The sequence below is a fragment of the Harmonia axyridis genome, chromosome 2 (genome assembly GCF_914767665.1).
Source record: "Harmonia axyridis chromosome 2, icHarAxyr1.1, whole genome shotgun sequence".
Taxonomy (NCBI): Eukaryota; Metazoa; Arthropoda; class Insecta; order Coleoptera; family Coccinellidae; genus Harmonia; species Harmonia axyridis.
Genome location: NC_059502.1, coordinates 7,510,689 through 7,532,454, shown reverse-complemented (window position 1 = coordinate 7,532,454; position 21,766 = coordinate 7,510,689). Strand labels below are relative to the sequence as shown.

The 21,766-nt window shown below is 35.2% G+C and overlaps 1 long non-coding RNA gene across 1 annotated transcript in view; it reads left to right on the top strand.

The window, feature by feature from the left end:
* Nucleotides 1-21,766, top strand: part of LOC123672157 — a 26,174-nt gene extending 4,408 nt beyond the window's left edge. The window contains exons 2-4 of the long non-coding RNA XR_006746224.1: nt 15,434-15,699; nt 19,289-19,623; nt 21,376-21,766. This is a non-coding gene — a long non-coding RNA (uncharacterized LOC123672157). The remainder of the gene's footprint in view (nt 1-15,433; nt 15,700-19,288; nt 19,624-21,375) is intronic.

Sequence of the window (21,766 nt, the reverse complement as noted above, 5' to 3'; positions counted from 1 at the left end):
GCTAGGAAACGTTTCTTGCAAAATTGTTTCGTTGCTTGTGTGGCACGTAGCGCCGTCTTGTTTAAAATATATCAATGAATTTCAATTATGGCCATTAAAGCTTTAAGATCCAAGTCTTTATGCAATGTAATGTCGTTTGTGGAATTCCTAGATCCCAACATCAACGATGAAAAGACAAACACTAAGAGCTGCAGCAGCAATATTCTCAATTCTTCTTGAGGACGCACACGCTTTCGATTATTCACATCATAAACTGTAAAGTGAAATCACACGTATGCCTGTCGGCTGCTCAGTTGATACGGTGAGGGTGTGGGCACCAAATGAACTTGTTAACTTGACTAATTAATTGTTGGGCGCCAGGCTTACTAAAGTAAACCAAATTTCATAAAAATGAAATTCCTCAAAAAAAAAATATATTAATAGAGATGATAAAATAAAAATGAAGTTAAGTAAGAGAAACGGGAGATAGATAAGAGAGATCTTGCTTAGTGGTAAGAAATAAAACGAATTAAATTTTACAAATATATTAAAACTATTTAAAAAAATATATATTGCTGAAGGCTGAAAAAAAATAAATTCAGAATTTACAAAAAAAATATTGCTGAAGGCTGAGAAAAAAAATATACTCAGAACATTTACAAATGATGAAAATTTCACTGATCTTTCAATTCGAATATTAGGTCTCCAGACAGAATTTGGAATAAGTTGATAGGTTATCGAAAGATGAATTTTGATATCTCACTTGGTAGATCTTGTTTCTCAATTTTGATAGTTGCTTAATATCAGAATATTGCTCCTGGATCGAAGTGGCGAAAAACAATTCAAATCTCGGGTTCCAATTTGGTGGATGCTCGCCTGAAGTGAAACTCAACGGCACTTGCAGTATTTCGTCCAAATATTAGATGAAGGTTTCTGTGTAACCTTGATCAGGATGAAGATTCAGTACAGCCTGGTTAAAACTTGTACAGGAATTGTGGAATCTTCTTCGTATCAAAATGGTTGCTTGAGCATGCGTGGAGAGAAAAATTCAGGAAATTAGATTTGTACAATTATCGAAGATAAAAATGTTCTGGTTGAATTTGGAAAAATAGTATCAAAAGTATTGTATGAAATTTGGAATTGACAGAAATTATAAACTATTATATAAAAATGAGTTAATTATTGAATACTTTCCGGAAAGTGAAAAAAACTTATGTTATAAGAAACAATTAAATACAAAGAATAAAAAAATGTACATATGATCCGAGAGTTATTATAAGAAGGAAATTTATTTAATTTGAATGAAATTTATAGTTAATTACAGCAAGAAAGGGAATATGTACTTCCTGGCGGCTCTCAAAAGAAAGAAGGAAAAAAAATCCTTACACACTACTGTGTGTTAAGAGAAAAAAAGAAAAGAGACAATGGAATATCAAATTAAACTATCAGATATCAAATCGTTAGATAGAATTACTGTTATTCAAAGAAATAATTAGGTAATATTCAATATCTAATATTAAGGTACTCAACCATACGTAAAGCCACCAAAAAATATCACACTCACTCTCCACCTGTTTTCAATCAGTCGTCAATCATTAATTAATTCTCTTTCAGCTGAAATCTGAAAAATTTCCACATTGAACGACAATCTCCGCGCACTCTCTGTATCAAATATGAGAATCGATAGTGTTCGATAAATTACATCGGGGATCAGTGGCGTTTCTCAAACATGAGCTGGGCGAAATTATATACGGTCCGTTGAATCGTTACACACCACCCCAACTGGGCGAAAAAAATTTGGAAACTTTAGAAGTTTACAATATTTTTTTTTTTCTATTTTTTAATTCGCTATACAGCAAAGGAATTGACTTAGGTTGCAGCATACTGAAATCAGACTCAATATTCATAGTACATGAAAAGATACGATGCAAGGAAAACTTTGAGAGATACAGATAGGTAAGATAAATAAGGCATGTAACATAAATCAAAATGATATGAAAAATGCATTGATTCCCAAATATCATAAATACCGAAGTAATTCAGAATCAACACAACACATCCCTGCTGAATAGTTCACATCATGAAAGCACAAATTTTCCATAAAGGAGCTACCAAAGATAGATTCTTTCATAACATTTCACCATCCAACAGTAATTCATTATGTATTCACGCATAATACTTGCAATAGAGAAAAATAGAGAAAATATTTATGAGTTATCCGAATCTGCGCTAAAATACTCCTCCTCAGCCGAATCCGAATCATCATCATAAGATGATTTAAGATCTTTAATGTGCCAACGACCCAAATCGTTACCATCCACGTCCTTAAGCTCGTATACCAAATCTGAAACAACCCTAGTAATAATGCAAGGCAAATATTTAGGAGCTAATTTCGCAGAGTAATTATTAGCCGCTGAAGACAAAGTTACATTTCTTTTCCAGACTTTATCGCCGACATAAAATCTTACTTTTCGTTTTCTTAAATTGTATTGATGAGCATTTCTAAGATAGGCCTGATGTAATTTCTTGCGAATATCTACAAATAATTCGGGCAGTTTCTGCACATCATCAATGCGTTGAGACTTCTCAGATATAGAAATTGTATTATTCGGATTATCAGAAATTTTTCCATAGAAATCTCCAGTAACGGGAATATTTCTAGCGAAATTAAGGAAAGCCGGAGAATAACCCGTGACATCATGTTTTGCCAACCTGATGGCCTGAGCCACTTTAAATATAGAAGAATCCCAGGTTTTATGATTTTCATGAATATAACACCGAATCGAGGTTACAATAACTTTGTTGACTCTTTCCGTGAAATTAACTTGGGGATGATATTTAGCATTATACCAAATTTTCTGAACACGATAAGTTTCCATCAACTTCTTGAACTCTTTACTGACAAATTGACTTCCATTATCGACAATAAAAATCTGCGGTACACCGTAAATCAGAAATACATTATTTTCTATGAACTTGAGAATACTTTTAGAGGTAGCCTTTGACATGGGGTGTACTAACACGAATTTGGTGAACCAATCGACAACTACTAAGACATATTGATTACCATTTTTAGATCTTGGGTATGGACCCAACAAATCAGCAGAGATACATTGAAATGGAAAATTAATATTCTTGTAAGAACCCATGTGACCAGCTTGGGGTAAGTTTGAACTTTTACACGCAGCACAAACAGGACATTTTCTTACATATTTATACACATCTTTCCTAATTTTTGGCCAGTAATATAATTCAGATATTCGAGCTAGCGTTTTAGATATCCCTAAATGACCTGAAGTTTCTTTATCGTGATAGAATTGAAGAATTTCATGTCGATTGGCTGAAGGCACAACAATTTTCCAATCGGTCAAATTACTGACAATAGTATTTCGTGATACAATATGCTTATAAAGTATTCCATTCTCGACACGAAATGAAGGATAAAGTTCGGGATTCTTTTGAACTTTCTTAACCATCGATTTATACCACTTATCTGGTTGAAAATGAGAAACATCAATAACAGATATATCAGCTACCGAACGAGATAATGCATCGGCCACTACGTTTAGAGAACCTTTTCGATGTTTAATAGTGAAATCGAATTGAGAAAGTTTTACTGCCCATCTAGTCAAACGTCCTGATGGGTTTGAAAGGTTATGAAGATATACAAGAGAAGCATGATCCGTTTCTATCGTGAATTTCGTACCCTCTACATAACTTCGAAATTTTTCGATACCAAAAATGACTGCTAGGAGTTCTTTTTCTGTGACGGTATATTTACGTTGACAAGCTGTAAGTGTCTTACTTGCGTAAGCTACTGGATGTTCTACGCCATCACATTCTTGGTATAAAATTGCACCTACGCCGGTATCAGAAGCATCACACTGAATGACAAAAGGTTTTGAAAAATCAGGGCTGGCTAACACTGGTGCAGAAACTAGGCGAGACTTTATTTCGGTGAAAGCTACTTCGGCTTCCGGAGTCCAGACTATCGGTTGTCCTTTCTTCCTACCATGTAAGAGATCTGAAATTGGGGAACAAATAGATGAAAAATCCCTAATGAAACGACGGTACCAACTGACAAGACCTATTAAACGTTTAATTTCAGTGGTATTTTTAGGAGTTGGATAATTTACTATCGCGGAAACCTTTTCTGGATCAGTTCGTAAACCATGTTCATCAACTACAAAACCGAGATAGACAAGAGATGGACGACAAAATTCACATTTATCTAAGTTTACAGTAAGATTAGCATTCTTGAGTCGCTGATATACTTCCTCCAAAACTTTGATGTGGAGTTCAAATGTAGGAGTAGCTATAATTATATCGTCGAGATAAACGAAACAATACGGCGCTAAATCAGGTCCTATTACCTTATCCATTAAACGAGACATTGCTTTTGGACTATTCTTTAATCCAAACGGACAAACGACAAATTCAAACAAACCACGTCCATGCACTGCAAAAGCGGTTTTCGCACAGGAAGATCTATCTAACGGAATTTGGAAAAAAGCTTTCGTTAAGTCAATTGATGAGAGATATTTAGCATCCCTTAGTTTATTAAGTATACCATCTATTAGAGGCATAGGATACGTATCATCCACCGTTACTTCATTTAACTTTCTACCGTCAAAACATACACGATATTCCCCCGAACGTTTTGGAACTAACCATAAAGGGCTACACCAAGGAGATTGAGAAGGTTGAATTACCTTAAGTTTTAACATTTCGTCGATTTCTTTATTTAAATGAGTCTGCATAGCAGGAGATAAGGGATATTGTCGTTGGACAATAGGTTTAGCATTTCCGGTGTCGATATGATGAGTTATTAAGGGAGTACGACCTATCCTATCTTTAGGAGCGATATATTCGAAACATTTTATTATATTCTGAAGATGATTTTTTTGAGAGGATGTTAATTTAGAAAATGGTTGAATGGCATTGATTGTACACACGGAGGAATCGAGAGAATAGGAAAGATCAGAAAACCTAACTTCAATACCGAACAATTTGAAGAAATCCATTCCTAAAATGAGATTATGTGTAACAGATGGAATTATTAAAATTTTTAACTGCCTCACGACACCTTCAAGTGAAATAGGAACCAAAATATACCCTAGGAAATCTTGAGGTTTACCATCAGCAGTTGTAACATTAATTGGGGACTCATACTGTATCGGAATATTATATCTTTGAAGAAGAGCAAACCCTGCGGAACCTAAAATAGAAGATGTGCTGCCAGTATCGGCGAGAGCGAGAATTTTCTGATCAAAGACCTCGACATTGAGATAAGGGCGGTTATCGTTAGGTTTCATGACGAAAAGAGGATTCATATTAACAGAGGATGGGCGAGATGATGAAAGTTCTACTGGTTTTGACTGTTTTTTCTCCCCTTCGATTGGGTTGAAGTGTGACTGGCTGATGGCCGATTTACTGAACTTTTGGTTTCTCGACTGGTGACGACGTTCAGTTTTTCGCCACCATGATTTACGTTTTTTGAAATGCAATTATTACACCTAGATTTAACGGTATTTTTTAGACCACAACCATAACAAAAAACAGTTCTAGGTTTTCGACATTGAGGATAATTATGACCAGTTAAACCACAGTTCCAACATCGAGAATTAGATAATATAGATATATTAGTGGAGATATTATTTTTTTGGAAATTTTGTCGGTGACTTGGGGATGAAAAGTTTGATTCAGGCAAGGGTCTGCTGAGATCTGGTTCCAATAGGCCAGCATCATGATTCGAAGGGGCTCTATAGCGATCAGCCCATATTCGAGACTCTTCCAACTTCTTGCAAAGTTCAGACAACTCACTCACAGTCTTGGGACTATACAACGCTAAACCTGAAATATAAAAAGGCAACAAATTTCGGCGAATTTTCCTAACCCTGATCTCCTCATCTGGCTTGACAGTTAACCTGTTAAAAAGACCCTCCATTGAAGAAATATACAAAGAAACTCGCTCATTACAACCTTGAGTTCTGGAATTGATTTCTTGCTCCAAATCTTCTTCATAAAAGTATGGAAGGAAATCTTTTTTCAACTCCTTGACCAATTCACCCCAATTTTGAAACTTGCATCTATTATTCACAAACCACGTCCACGCAGAACCTCTGAACAGATCGCAAGCAGACTGAAATAACTCCTGTTCGGACACACCTCGAGCTTGCCTCAATAGTTCCACCTTTTCCAAGAATGAAGTAACTGACTCATCCTTAACAGAACCTGTGAAATAAATATTCCATTTATAGGGAGGAACGAACCTACTATTTGAAGGACTAGCATAGTTGACAGGAGCATTCTTCTCAGTTGGAGTAGAAGTTCTAGCTGGAGAAATTTTTAAATCGAGATCTGCCTCTAACTCTAATACCTCATACTGAATTTCCTTCTTTGCCAAGATTTCGGCATCCTCCTCAGCAACAAGCATGGATAAACGATTCGACAAATGAGCTAAACGACTCGATACTCTATGAAAGATAGGATCATCTTTAGTTCCACCGAATTTAGAAATAATATCTTTGAGATCTTTAATAGTTTCTTTCATTTCAGTTACATCCTGGTCATGAGTATAGGGATTTGTTACGATATAAAAACTACGATTTGCCTTTTCTTGGCTCAAAAGCCCTCTCAAAACTTTCCTCTTACTTTCAACATCGGCAGTTGGTTCAACGCCGCGAATTTTAATTTCATAGACCAATTCATAGGCCTTCAAATGATTGGGATTCATACTTTATCAAATTATAGAAATCAGTAACGAAATTAGTGTAAAAAAACGAAAATATAAAATAAGAAAAGTGAATTTAAAGAGAAAGATGGTCGTTCAATATGGTATAGAAATGTGAATACGAAAAAATATTAATACTGAATAACAATGTACCAAATTCTGTCGGATCAAATGTATAACAAAAAAATTCCACTCAGCAAGATTTAGAAAAGAAAAAAAATTATGTCAAGCTAACGCACCCCTTGAGGGCCACGCGATGGGCGCCAATTGTGTAATGTGAAATCACACGTATGCCTGTCGGCTGCTCAGTTGATACGGTGAGGGTGTGGGCACCAAATGAACTTGTTAACTTGACTAATTAATTGTTGGGCGCCAGGCTTACTAAAGTAAACCAAATTTCATAAAAATGAAATTCCTCAAAAAAAAAATATATTAATAGAGATGATAAAATAAAAATGAAGTTAAGTAAGAGAAACGGGAGATAGATAAGAGAGATCTTGCTTAGTGGTAAGAAATAAAACGAATTAAATTTTACAAATATATTAAAACTATTTAAAAAAATATATATTGCTGAAGGCTGAAAAAAAATAAATTCAGAATTTACAAAAAAAATATTGCTGAAGGCTGAGAAAAAAAATATACTCAGAACATTTACAAATGATGAAAATTTCACTGATCTTTCAATTCGAATATTAGGTCTCCAGACAGAATTTGGAATAAGTTGATAGGTTATCGAAAGATGAATTTTGATATCTCACTTGGTAGATCTTGTTTCTCAATTTTGATAGTTGCTTAATATCAGAATATTGCTCCTGGATCGAAGTGGCGAAAAACAATTCAAATCTCGGGTTCCAATTTGGTGGATGCTCGCCTGAAGTGAAACTCAACGGCACTTGCAGTATTTCGTCCAAATATTAGATGAAGGTTTCTGTGTAACCTTGATCAGGATGAAGATTCAGTACAGCCTGGTTAAAACTTGTACAGGAATTGTGGAATCTTCTTCGTATCAAAATGGTTGCTTGAGCATGCGTGGAGAGAAAAATTCAGGAAATTAGATTTGTACAATTATCGAAGATAAAAATGTTCTGGTTGAATTTGGAAAAATAGTATCAAAAGTATTGTATGAAATTTGGAATTGACAGAAATTATAAACTATTATATAAAAATGAGTTAATTATTGAATACTTTCCGGAAAGTGAAAAAAACTTATGTTATAAGAAACAATTAAATACAAAGAATAAAAAAATGTACATATGATCCGAGAGTTATTATAAGAAGGAAATTTATTTAATTTGAATGAAATTTATAGTTAATTACAGCAAGAAAGGGAATATGTACTTCCTGGCGGCTCTCAAAAGAAAGAAGGAAAAAAAATCCTTACACACTACTGTGTGTTAAGAGAAAAAAAGAAAAGAGACAATGGAATATCAAATTAAACTATCAGATATCAAATCGTTAGATAGAATTACTGTTATTCAAAGAAATAATTAGGTAATATTCAATATCTAATATTAAGGTACTCAACCATACGTAAAGCCACCAAAAAATATCACACTCACTCTCCACCTGTTTTCAATCAGTCGTCAATCATTAATTAATTCTCTTTCAGCTGAAATCTGAAAAATTTCCACATTGAACGACAATCTCCGCGCACTCTCTGTATCAAATATGAGAATCGATAGTGTTCGATAAATTACATCGGGGATCAGTGGCGTTTCTCAAACATGAGCTGGGCGAAATTATATACGGTCCGTTGAATCGTTACAAAACTTGTCCCAACAGCTCAAAATTTTCCACCAATTTCACTATTGCCGGCCGCGAAGGTGCTTCAAGACATCCAAGAGTGCTTTAATTTTGCGAACTGTGACTGCAAAATTTTCACCATTTCTGTTGTGAATTTGAACAATTTCAAAGGGTTGTTGAAGCACGTATCGTTCCATCTTTAATAATGGCCTAGTTTGTACTTGTCAAATGTCAAAAGATGACAGCTTTGACAGTTACAGCTGCCCAGATAGCGGGCTTTTCAAAAGGAAATCTCTTATTGGAAAACCCTTCATGCGGAAAATAATAATTCCAAGCTGGCAGAAATTCAAGAAAAAAGATGATTTAAGCACTAACATAGATTCAGAAGCTTTTGATTGCTCGTTCATTTATTTGCAAATATTGTCCTCATAGACAACTTATTATCTATTTACCTATTACTTATTAACTAAATAAAGCTTTGTGGTCTCTAAGGGCACAATTGGCGCATAAATGATCGAGCGTTCCAATGAACCTGAATTCACGTCGATGCTTTCCTGATTTTTCTTGACTCCAAATGTTTATTAATAGAAATGATAAACCGATATGGTCAGAAAAACTAATGGAACAACAATTCTAACAATGCTAATTACGTGTATGATCGAACTCAGCTCTCATCTAATCCAATTAGTCATTAATAAATTAGCAATTATCATATGAAAACCCCGTTGGCGTTATCAATGTAACGCCAAGATTAGATGATGTGAAATGTGGTTCAAAAATAGCCACCGAGAGTGTCGCAGTTTACACAAAACCCGAGAGAGAGAGAAAAGAACAGATGTTACCTGTATTTCAACACTAGGTGATTCCCGCTTATTTGAAACTTATTTTCAGATCTATGATTTCATCGATGGGAAAAATGTGTGCTGCTACTTATATTTCATCGCTTCAATGTTAGCGTCTAGACATCGTAACTTAGCAGGCGTCGGTTTTCCATTAGAAATTAGGAGAGCTTTCTTCGCAAGATAGAATTTTTTTACTTATTTTCGAGCTCTATCATTTGAAGGGGGAATTATGTCAAACGATAAGGAAGCATAGAAAATTGTGAGTGTTTATATGAAATAACAAAGCGAAAGCTGATCAATGTATTAGAACCATAGAAAATTCAAGAATAATAAAGGAAAATAATCACTCATTCTTTCCGTGATCACAGATTCGATTCCGTGATTACAGATTTAGCGTGTATCTATACGTTTTTCTCCTGATTCATAAGTGACGTTGATATATTTTTAAATATTTGCATAAACGATATTCTTATTCGATCGCATTCTTTTTCGGATAAGGTCAAATATAGATAAGTGCAACGAAAAATATGTATATCATATCTGGGAAACTAAGCAATGCGTAAAAAGGAATTTAAAAATGTGTTCTTTCATGAAATTCAAGTGAGTCATTTTTGATAATTGATAATTTCAGAAGAATATATAGACAACTATTCGTCGTATTCTGAACAAATTTGAGAGTGGAACCAAGTATGGCTCAGTATTTGGTAGTATAATCTCTCAGTTTAAGATTTAATTTAAAGAGGATCCATTGGTCTACGTGATCTAGATCTCGCTTTCCAGTTCCAGAGTTCTAATGAACTCCAGTATCTGGGTTGGCTTCAATGAGGCTACTTTTTCACTTCTACAAGTTTCTTGTCCAAAGCAAATTTCGCTTTTGCTAGTGCTGGCGAGGTATCCCTTCATCAGGTGATCTGGAGTTCCTTCCTCCTCCCCACAGAATCTGTCCTCTTCGTTTTCTGCTAGACCCATTCTCATGAGGTGCTTCCTAAGGCGACAATGCCCTGTGAGGGATCCAGTGAGGAGGTTTAGTATAATCTTGCTAAGATCCAAATACTTCTTGGATCTCGCAGTGTCAAAGTTTCGAATAAACTTTTTGGAATGATTCAAGCCAGGAAGATCTCGCCAGAGGGTTTCTCTTTTGGCGTTTTCCTTCTCCTGAAACTCTTTCTTGTAGGTACCTTTCCTTCTACCAAAGAATAAAGGTTTCGAGGACAATGAAATGATTTTTTGCTTCTTTTCTGGCCTCTTCATTTGCTTTAAATACTGATCAGTCAAAGTTTATCCCATCCAAAGGAAGGAATTACTTGACGTGGGTAATTTATTGTGAAGGGTGTTTTTTTAGAGCTATAGAACTTTAAATTGCAATAAAACAACGATGGATTTTTCGATTGACATGAATTTTATTTATCCGCAAGATAATCTTGTGGCATTACATTTTAAATATGATTTCTGGCATATGACCGCCTCGACTGGCTCGGATGTAGCCCAATCTGGACGTCCAATTTTCCATGACTTTTTCCAACATTTGTGACCGTATATCGGCAATAACACGGCGAATGTTGTCATCCAAATGGTCAAGGGTTTGTGGCTTATCCGCATAGACCAATGACTTTACATAGACCCACGGAAAGTAGTCTAGCGGTGTTAAATCACAAAATCTTGGAGGCCAATTCACAGGTCCAAAACGTGAAATTAGGCGGTCTTTCAATAAATCGATTGTGGCACGAGCTGTGTGACATGTTGCGCCGTCTTGTTGGAATCACAGCTCCTGGACATCATGGTTGTTCAATTCAGGAATAAAGAAGTTAGTAATTATGGCTCTATACCGATCACCATTGACTGTAACGTTCTGGCCATCATCGTTTTTGAAGAAGTACGGACCAATGATTCCACCAGCCCATAAAGCGCACCAAACAGTCAGTTTTTCTGGATGTAACGGTGTTTCGACATACACTTGAGGATTAGCTTCACTCCAAATGCGGCAGTTTTGTTTGTTGACGTAGCCATTCAACCAGAAGTGCGCTTCATCGCTAAACAAAATAAAATGGACGTAGTGCGCGATACGTATTCCGCACAGAACCATTATTTTGAAATAAAATTGCACTATTTGCAATTGTTGTCCAGGCGTGAGTCTATTCACGATGAATTGCCAAACCAAACTGAGAATAAATCACTTGACAGCTGTTGAATCGGTTGAGTCGGTAATGCCAACTTGAAGTTATATACCTCGAAAAAAACACCCGTTACCTGCTGAAATCCAAGGTTTGGCAACTTTTGATCTCCTAGTGTCGGCGGTTGTTTCACGTCGTTAGGTGCGCTTGAAGTTTGTTTTCTAAATTTCTGATATAGTTAAGTATTCATCTCAATATATTTTGAGTTGATATAAAACGTTGATTCACTATGGGACATAAGAAGTGCGTTCTTTGTGGAGAAACTCGCGAATTGAGTGAAATATCGTATCACTGATATGTTTTCATTTCCTCGCGCTTCACGTCAAATTTGATAGTTCATGTTGGGGACAAAATTTGCTTACTGAAAATGACATATACTTTCTTTATCTATGTTTATTACTCTGAGGTGTTATCCAAAAAGTTCCAAACTTCATGTCACCGGTTTCCTTATTTTTTTTGGTCAAATTAACAGAGAAATCCAATTACCAATCACACCGATTGTCGAGCGGTAGCGTCGTAAGCAGAAATAAACTCCAACCACCTGCAACATCTTTCGGCTGGCCCCGTATTTCTATTAATAAACCCCGAATTTCGAAAAGCCGCGCCAATGTCGATCCGAAATCGAAGGATCAACGTTTCCCTAGAATCCGAGCGCGATACGCCGACAGACCCTATCAGTTGACTCCTAAACCTCTAAGAGTCGCCTTTATCTAGAAGAAATGGTGGCTGGGTGTTTACTTTGAAGCAGCGCGTTGAAGATATCTCTTGAATAATGTTGCCGGGAAGGCTGTGCGCCTACAATAGTGATTCCTTTGTGAGCGGAAAGGTTTTTTTTCGTGTTTGGTGCTTCCGTGCCAGGACCAGAAGAGGGTTATATCGTTTTTCCACGCTTGACCCCTTGCCCGGTCGATATTAAAGAGGCAGGCTGACTTTGACCGTAAGGTTGGTGGTTTTGTGAAGATTTTTTTTATCGTACGCGTGGTATTGATTCAGTGAGTATGCGAACTTGGAGGGGTGATTATTTGGGTGATTTCTAGACGAAAAGTTTATAAATTTGAGGTACAGGGTGTTTCACGTAAGCGGGTCACTGGATTTTGTGGCTTATCCTTTGAGCGATATTGAAAAGTGAGCCATGAAAATGATAGTATTTTTCACGGGCTATCTAAATATGTTATCGGAAAAACTATCGATCCCAAGCATGAAAATTTATTGAGGAAAAATCGTTTTTCCGAAGAAAATTTGATTTGACCGAGAATGAAAGCTCAAAAATTTGGCAATCAAATATTTATACAACCATAGACAACATAGATATATTTTATGAATATGGAATCTGAATTTCCTCAGGTTGATTTTGAATGGAATAGGTTGAAATAAATATAAAACTACTACTTTATCTACATATTCGGACTCTGTTCAATAGTTTTTCCAATACCATATTTGGATAGCCCTTGAAAAATACTATCATATTGATGGGCCATTTTTTAATTTTGCCACAAAATCCAGTGACCCGCTTACGTGAAACACCCTGTATAAAAGAAAAAGAAGTCCTTCAATCGTGAGCTCGCAAAGGCTTTGTTTTTTTCGGATACAGGGTGTTAAATGTAGTCCCACTTTTTTGTGATGATTATATCAATTTATCTCCACTACAGGTTAGGTAATTAAGAACCAAAACTTATAAATAATTTGTTCATAATAGGGTACTAACTGGATCTTTTTAATAATTTGGATTTTCCTGAGGATAACTAGAGAATTATTTCGAATTTTTTTCTCGAAATCGTTAGCAGATACGACATAACTACAAGAAACCAAAAAGAGTAGAATTGGACCAAAGTTCTTTTTTACATTTTTCTAAGATTTTTTCCAGAAGAATTAATACCCTGTAGATTTTCATTTAAAATTAGCGTATCACATGATGAAATCTTTAAATTGGAATATCTATGGAAAATTTAAGTTGAATATCTTGTGAAAGGAAGATGCTATGAGAAAAAAAATTGTAAAAAAATCAAACTTTAATACTTTGTATCTCGAAAACAAAGCCTTTGCGGGACCATGTTTATAGGACTTTTTTTTCTTGAAATGATCCGAAGAATGTGTAATATGTGTTTGTATTATTATGGCCACGTCGGTAAAATCCAGCTTACCGACGCCTTTGATCTAACAACCTTATCTAAATATTAATTACTTTCCACTTTTTCTTTAAAACTTGATAAGCTGTATTTTGAATACTAATTGCTCATGGATGTTTATTTTGAAATCACTCAAAAACCACTTCTTGAAAGGTGAATTTTCATTTAGTCTACACTCTGCACATAAGAAACTCATAGTGTGAATATTATGCCAGAAATTCGAGAGAATACTCTGATATTTTGATTTGTGTGAAAGAATTTGCAGAATTTATAAATTATTATTGCCAACTCAAATATAAATTTTGCTCGACTTATATTTCGGCTCATTTATGAGGTTAGATGATATATTTACAACCACTGGACGACATCAATAATAATAAATAAAATAAATATATGTTTATTTCAATGAAAATGGTTAAAACAAATTGCTTGATACTTCTTGATATTATTTTCAAAAATTTCAAAAGAGATAGTTGTCTAGATAGCGGGCTACTCAAAATTAACCTCTCATTGAAAAGCCATTTATATGGAACCATTTTATGCTTTGGGCTAAATTGTTTCTAGAGTATTTATTTAAGTACGACCAACAATTTTTGAATTTCATTTTTATTTTGATGAATATCAAATGTATTTGTTGATTTTTTGATGGAGATATTTATTTGATCAATTTATGTGATATAGCTACCCCATTTTCTATCACTATTAATTTAAAGATCCAAAATGATTCTTATCGCTCAAAACTTTCACTTTCGGGGAATGTTGAATAGCGTCAGCATTTTAACTTTTTGTTTATCAATCGGTAGGGAGAATTTTTATTGAGAACTGTTATCGCGAGGCCATGACCTTTCTCACGAATTCGATCATTGATAAAAAAAATTAAGTTTCTGAATCACTCTACGATATCAATTCATATAAAAATACCGTGACATAATTTTTGGAATTTGGGCTCTTGCTCTCATTGCCTGTATAGTTTCTTTTCTCTTATCTATAGTATTCAACATCAGCACGTGTCTTGAATACTCGGTTTTAAAGGGGATTTATTTTTTTTAAATCTTTGTGTAAACGATATTCTCTTTTGAGCATATTACCTATCAGATAAGTCCAAATAAAGATAAGGGCTTTTCTGGAAAACTAAACAATGTATAACAATGAATTAAGAAATGTATGGTCTTTTATATATAAAGTTCAAGTGAGTCTTTCTTGATAAGGGTCTACATACCCTTCACGTTGATACATCTATCGATAAATAAATATTTATCTATTTGCCTGAAATACCACTTCTTCACTGACAAAGATTATTTGTCTACCACGAATAGTAAGTACCTATATCAAACCTGTCATCCATGGATTCTTCTTGAATTTATCTCAGTATTCACAAATAAGCACTAGTTTTGATATAAAAATTTCTGAACCTTGTTGAAACGTGTACCTTTTCATGAATATATTACATAACCTGCTGAATGCAAATGACTTAAGAAAAGTCAAAAACAACAATAACATACAGTGTTGCCATTATAACCTGCAAATTGTATCATTCCTAATGGAAAACCCTTTATAATGAAAAGTTTATGTGTGGTACAAGACAAAATTGTAAGTTTTGTAAAATATGATATCTAATATTCTTTGAAAAACAATTTTTCAGTTTAAACTTGTTAGATTGAAGAGATTTCCATATATTCCTTTTTTTCATCTATTCATCCTGGAATATAAGGAATATGCACATGAAATAATAAATCTGCACTCAATAACAACAAATAAAAAACCATTTGTACCGGATTTTTCTTTCTGTTCTGGTTATCTCACAATTTCTAATAGGCCATGATCTTATTCTGATTTCAGGTCGAAAATTGGCCCAGATCAAAGTTCATACCCCAAAGTCTCTGTGATAGTTAGTATTAATTTCCGATATGATAAGATTCTCTGCTATTGGATGCTGTTTGATTTCGATAGTGATCATGCCCATCATATGTACAAAACGGAACGTGGAACCCTGGATCGAACACAACGCAAGAGTGGACAGATTCACCTGCAGCACCCCGCAACCACGTAGCTTCGATCTCAACGAAATTCTACCAAGGAATAGTACATTAAGGACAGTTGCTGGGGTAGGTATATTTTTATCTAAACAGATCGCTCTATTAACATTTGGTCACATTGTCTGTAATTTTCGAATTTTGTACTATAATGGTCTCAACCATAGAGTAATGAACATAGATAGAGGGAGTATACGAAATTTATGTTCAGACGACGTTGTCAATTTGTGATATAATTTCAAATTCACAATTTTTCTATATTATTATGAATGATATAAAGGGTGTTTTTCTCGAGGTATATAACTTTAATTTGGCATTACTATTCAAGATGGCGACCGATTTAACAGCTGTCAAGTGATTTATTCTCAGTTTGGTTTGGCAATTTATCATGAATAGACTGACGCCTGAACAACGCTTGCAAATAGTGCAATTTCATTTCGAAAATAATGGTTCTATGCGGAATACGTATCGCGCACTACGTCCATTTTATCGTCGACAAAATCGTCCATCAGAGCAGTTAATTCGATTAACCATGAAACGTTTTCGCACCACGTTTACTCTTATTGATAACTCGCATCCCCAGAGACGCCGTCCGGTGCGTACAGAAGAAGCTATTGCTGCTGTAGAGCGTAGCATTGAGGAAGACCCGAATGAGTCTATCCGCCATCGAGCACAGGAATTGGATCTGTGTCCATCCACTTTATGGAAGATTTTGCGGAAGGATCTTGGTTTGCGTGCTTACAAAATCCAACTCGTGCAAGAATTGAAGCCAAACGATGATCAAGTAAGGCGTAGATTCGTCGAATGGGCCCAAAATGAGATTGCCGTTGTTCCCGATTTTCATAAGCGAATTTTGTTCAGCGATGAAGCGCACTTCTGGTTGAATGACTACGTCAACAAACAAAACTGCCGCATTTGGAGTGAAACTAATCCTCAAGTGTATGTCTCAACACCGTTACATCCAGAAAAACTGACTGTTTGGTGCGCTTTATGGGCTGGTGGAATCATTGGTCCGTACTTCTTCAAAAATGATGATGGCCAGAACGTTACAGTCAATGGTGATCGGTATAGAGCCATGATTACGAACTTTTTCATTCCTGAATTGAACAACCATGATGTCCAGGAGCTGTGGTTCCAACAAGACGGCGCAACATGTCACGAAGCTCATGCCACAATCGATTTATTGAAAGACACGTTTGGTGACCGCCTAATTTCACGTTTTGGACCTGTGAATTGGCCTCCAAGATCTTGTGATTTAACACCGCTAGACTACTTTCTGTGGGGCTATGTAAAGTGATTGGTCTATGCGGATAAGCCACAAACCCTTGACCATTTGGAAGACAACATTCGCCGTGTTATTGCCGATATACGGCCACAAATGTTGGAAAAAGTCATCGAAAATTGGACGTCCAGATTGGACTACATCCGAGCCAGCCGTGGCGGTCATATGCCAGAAATCATATTTTAAATATAATGCCACAAGATTATCTTGCGGATAAATAAAATTCATGTCAATCGAATAATCCATCGTTGTTTTATTGTAATTTAAAGTTCTATAGCTCTAAAAAAAACACCCTTTAGTAATAAGAAACTCTGTATCTACCTGCTGAAATCCAAGCTTTGGCATCTAAGGGTTAATATTCCGATCCTTCTCTCATCGGTTGTTTCACGTGGTTTGAATGTTTTCTGATATTTTTAGGTATTTACCCCAATAAACTTTGAGTTAATATGAAACTTTTATTTACTATGGGGCATAAGTAGTGCGTTCGCGCATTCGCCATTTTGTAATATGTTCAGCGCTTACGTTGGCAGGTTATACCCTGTGGCATCAATGGCTGCTACAACAGGATCTGATAATGAGCAAACAGTAACATTTTTCAGCATTTTGAGAAGTATTTCACCATATGGTAATGTTTATCTTAATTTTTCAAGGTTGAGCATTGACGGAAAAGTGTGAATTATACGAAAATGATTGTTTATACCTTTCTATGGGTAGGAATAGGGAAATAATTCATACACATGTACTCTTTTTCTCAAGTTTTAGTTTGTATTATTTTATTTTCTTTATTTTTTTTCGAGTTTTGTTATCGAAATAGTTTTAAATATTATGGTTGATCCCGGAATTACTTATTCTGACAGATTATATATTATTATACAGGATCTCAAGTCACTTGAATAATGAAGATGATGATATGAAACTGGAAAAGAGTTTCTTCATCTTGTCTTTCTTAATGAACATTGATTAGAGCGAACGTTTGAAAGTTGAAGATCGAACTGAATAGGAGATAAATGTTCGATAATTAAATGTATTGATATTTTTTCCTGATAAAATAGGATTAATTTGAGGTCAACTTCATTTTTGAATCTCTGCCGAGATTAAAATCATTATATAATTTCAGGTTCAATGAGAAATCTTTCGAATGAGGATAGTGTTATGAATGATTTGGTGAAAATTCTCAATGAATTGATAACATAAAATGCGTTTTGATTTCGTCCAAAAACAATAATAACCTCTACAGTTTTTGAAAGAATGCATAAACTGATGTTTAGAACTGTTTAATCAGTAAAAGGTGTTGAAATCAGCTTTACTACGGGACCAAAATTCAATAGTATTTCCTCACTACACTTCGAGTACATTGGCCACTGAGAACTCCTGACCTGACACCTCTTGATTTTTTTTTCAGTGAGGAAGGGGCTTCGAAATCAAAGATGTACCCATTCATATCAAGTAAATCTAAAATTGAATCGAAATAAATTCATTTGATACCAGTGAATTCAGCAGATATTAACTTAAAAAAAATGTGGTCAGAAATTTAATTCCAATAATTACCACGTCACTCAATAAGTCTTAGGCCTGGCGCACAGACGACAGTGCCATAGCACTTGGTTCTTATGAACCAAGCTTCAATACGCTCTATTAGTGTGACGTCACACACCGCCATTTTTGGTTCTCCTTTCACTATTGGGAATCCAAACAAATAAATTGTCATTCAAATTAGTACGGTGTCGTTGAAGAAATTGGCTTATTTTCATAAATAAGAGTATTTGAGGAACGATTTCGGTATTAATTGATAGACAGAAGGAACGAGGTTAATATCAGTAAGTTTGAATCCTGTATCATTCCCCAGATTTTGTAAAAAGCCGTGTTTATTAGTTTGACTTCAAGTTCGAACTTCGAATCGATTAATGCCAGTATATGGCATTAATCTCGTGCCTTCTGTCTATCAATTAATAGTAAAATCGTTCCTTAAATAATCTTATTTATCAAAATAAGCCAATTTCTTCAGCGACAACGTACTAATTTGAATGAAAATTTGTTTGTTTGGATTCCGAACACTGACAGAAGAACTAAAATGGCGGTGTGTGACGTCATCACTAATAGATGTATAGATGCGTGTCAAAATTTCGGATCATAGAGTTATGCTTGGATGACATATTCAAGGTTAAGTGGCGCTACATTTGTTGTTGTTTGAAAAATGGATAGCGAGTTTCGTGCATTGATAAGACACTGTTTTTTCAAGGAAAAACGTGTTTTTTCTGGTTGGCTCGGAGCTTATTGTTACAAAGTATTACATATGCTTTTTCAATGAAATAACATCATATTTTAATGTGGAAATCAGATAAAGTTTATTTGATATTAATATAAATCGAATCTTTTCAGACGATATACCCCCAGAAGACAGTCCTATACAGGTGTGAACATGCTGGATGTTGCAAGGGAATCAAACGTTGTCTGCCTAACAGTATGGATGAGGTTGAGTTGGTTTTCGCTGTTATTTCTCCGACAACGAAGCCCGAATACCAGCAAATTATAGCCCTAAATCATACGCGGTGTTCTTGCCAAAACAAGAGGGACAAACCGAAATAATAATTCAGAAATTGGAAAAAAAAACGAATTGGATCTACCGAAGTGACTCATCTGAAAATATGACGCAGTTAGAAATGAAGGATATGGTGTTGGATAGAAGAAAAATTGATGACATTGAAAATGAGAAAGTAAGATTTTGTAGTATATCAGTTATTACAAATCACGTGATTTTTGACGTGGTAACAACTTGTTACCGTTTTAAGAACATTATTTGTTTTGTGTCAGTTTGTTTACAGCTGAATTCTGATTTTTCCAGTTAGTTTTTCTGCTTTTTTGTTGGAAGGGTTGAAATAATTCAAAGAAGCATAAAGATAGAAAGGAAGAAATTTTCGTTGAAAAAATTCACCAATTTTTTTGTATGCTCATTTGTGTCCAAAAAAGATCGTTCCAAAAAAGTGACAAACGACATTTTGTTTCTTCTCACACTTTCCAGCCAAGGAAGTTTTGCAGTTCAGATTTGTGTTTAAAATACTCAATTGAGTATGAAAATAATGATCTAACGTCTGTTTGTTAACATATGAAAATAACATCACGGCTTGTAGATAATTTTTCAACTATGAAAAAAGTACCTTCTCGATGGGGACTCGAACCCGCAACCTCCGTATCACTAGTCCGATGCTCTAACCAATCGAGCTACCCAGGAAGCTGCAATTCCAATCGCATACGAAGAACCCTTTCCCCAGAATCGAATGTTAGTAACGGGTGTTTTTTTTCGAGGTATATAACTTCAAATTGGCATTACTGTTCAAGATGGCAACCGATTTAACAGCTGTCAAGTGATTTATTCTCACTTTGGTTTGGCAATTCATCATGAATAGACTCACGCCTGAACAACGCTTGCAAATAGTGAAATTTTATTTCGAAAATAATGGTTCTGTGCGGAAAACGTATCGCGCACTACGTCCATTTTATTTTGTTTAGCGATCAAGCGCACTTCTGGTTGAATGGCTACGTCAACAAACAAAACAGCCGCATTTGGAGTGAAGCAAATCCTCAAGTGTATGTCGAAACACCGTTACATCCAGAAAAACTGACTGTTTGGTGCGCTTTATGGGCTGGTGGAATCAATGGTCCGTACTTCTTCAAAAACGATTATGGCCAGAACGTAACAGTCAATGGTGATCGGTATAGAGCCATGATCACTAACTTTTTCATTCCTGAATTGAACAACCATGATGTCCAGGAGCTGTGGTTCCAACAAGACGGCGCAACATGATACACAGCTCGTGCCACAATCGATTTATTGAAAGACACGTTTGGTGACCGCCTAATTTCACGTTTTGGACCTGTGAATTGGCCTCCAAGATCTTGCGATTTAACACCGCTAGTCTACTTTCTGTGGGGCTATGTGAAGTCATTGGTCTATGCGGATAAGCCACAAACCCTTGACCATTTGGAAGACAACGTTCGCCGTGTTATTGCCGATATACGGCCACAAATGTTGGAAAAAGTCATCGAAAATTGGACGTCCAGATTGGACTACATCCGTGTCAGCCGTGGCGGTCATATACCAGAAATCGTATTTAAAATGTAATTCCACAAGATTATTTTGCGGATAAATAAAATTCATGTTGTTTTATTGCAATTTAAAGTTCTATAGCTCTAAAAAAACACCCTTTAGTATGTAATACCTCAATTGTCTGCAAGCCGTGATGTTATTTTCTTGAATTGAGTATATGGAAGCAAAAATATACATGTGAAAGCTTCTGACTTCATTGTTTCCCTTTTTTTTCGTTTCAAAAGATCTTAGAAAAACTTAAGACCTTTCAGCATATAATTCAGGGTTTTCCAATAAGAAAATCTAGTATAAAAACTCGGTCTAATGATAAAATTGGCTGAAAACTATCGAAAAATTCATTTAACTTGAATACTTCTTTCAGGATCAAATGGACAGAGAAAGATTCACACCTTTCATCAAGACACTGTCGAATTTCAATCTATAGGACTGGTTTATCCCCTTGGAAATGATTTTTATGGTCAGCTGAATGGATGCAACGATCTGTGATAAGAAAAATTTGAACAAGCAAATTAGCAAAATATCCGTTAGCTGTTAATTTTTCGATGTTTTAACAAATTGATGCATGAAGCAATCATTTTTATTGAAAAAAAATTGTTTAGTACCCATATATTTTTTCATGTTAATTAAGATACCTCCAGTAATGCAAATGTCAGTGTTTGTAATTAAGTGTGATAGTTTTTATTTGATATACATATATGTTTTACCGACTGATTTAGATAGATTTAAATAAAGGCCTCAGAATATTTCAATTA